The sequence below is a fragment of the Etheostoma cragini genome, unplaced genomic scaffold (genome assembly GCF_013103735.1).
Source record: "Etheostoma cragini isolate CJK2018 unplaced genomic scaffold, CSU_Ecrag_1.0 ScbMSFa_897, whole genome shotgun sequence".
Taxonomy (NCBI): Eukaryota; Metazoa; Chordata; class Actinopteri; order Perciformes; family Percidae; genus Etheostoma; species Etheostoma cragini.
In genome coordinates this window covers 147,789-149,104 of record NW_023269534.1, presented here as the reverse complement: position 1 = coordinate 149,104, position 1,316 = coordinate 147,789, and positions in this window count along the sequence as shown.

The following is a 1,316-nucleotide window of genomic DNA, read 5'->3' as shown; positions in this document are numbered from 1 at the left end:
AGAGACCCATGACTTAAGTTTCCATAAGCTGCCATTTTGTCATTATATTTCCATTAGAGTCACATGTACAATCTTGAGAACGTGTAGCTCAGGTCTGTTCTGGCTGGCTCGCTGGCTCGCTAGCTCGTTAGCGGTTAGCGGTTAGCTCGCCAACTACAATTACTCACAACACTAGCCCGGCCAGGAGTCACTCCCAAAGCTGCGACAATAAGTCGACTAATTGATCATTTCATATAAAACAAAACAACTTAGCAACTTTAAAAAATCAAGTGAACCTACGGCTGGGCAAAATATCGATATTGTATCGATATCGCAATATGAGACTAGATATCGTCTTAGATTTAGGAGATATTGTGATACCGTGATATGTCATAAGTGTTGTCTTCATCTGGTTTTACAGGCTAAATGACAGTAAAGTGATGTCATTTCCTGAACTTACCAGACTAATGTAGCACTTCTATTATTTAACTTTACCCACTTAGTCATGAAATCACTTCTGGAGAATGTTTATCCAAAATCTCGTTGTGCGAATAACATTTTGTTAAAGCAGCAATAGTCAACCGTGCTATGTCGTCGCAACATCGACATCGAGGTATTTGGTGAAGAATATCGTGATATTTGATTTTCTCCACATCGCCCAGTCCTAATTGAACCTCTTTCTTTTTTTATTAAGATTCGGACGCCGGAGAGCTCCGCGGCAACTCGGCACACGACAGAGAGGAAGTCGAGCACAGAAACAAAATAAAACATCCTGTTAATTTTCAAAATAAAAGAGACCGTGCTCACGGCGGATCATATCTCCCTGCACTCCACCTAGAAAACACCACCGAGTTGTTCCCCCTCTACTCCTCTGGATGGAAACTCACCGGTGGTGGTTTTCTGGTTCTATTCTACGAAATCTCGCGAGATCTCGTGGGTCCTCGGGACTTCAGCTGTACCTCAAATCCGGACTTGGCGGGTGTTGACGGACGGCGACATGCAGCCGTTCTGCACCCGGTGGAAACAGGAGTAACGAACTTTTAACCCTTCGTTTGGCTTTACAGTCCGACGCCATGCTCTGTGTGTCTATAGTTAGCATCGTTAGCATCGTTAGCATCGTTAGCATCGTTGTTAGCATCGTACCTTATCGATGACGTGGATCAGCCCGTTGGTCGCCGCTACGTTAGACGTGGTGATGGTCGCTCCTCCAACAGTTGTCAGCTTCATAGATAGATAGAGAGAGAGAGAGATAGAGAGAGAGAGATAGAGAGAGATGATAGATAGAGAGAAAGAGAGAGATGATAGATAGAGAGAGAGAGAGAGAGAGAGAGAGAGAG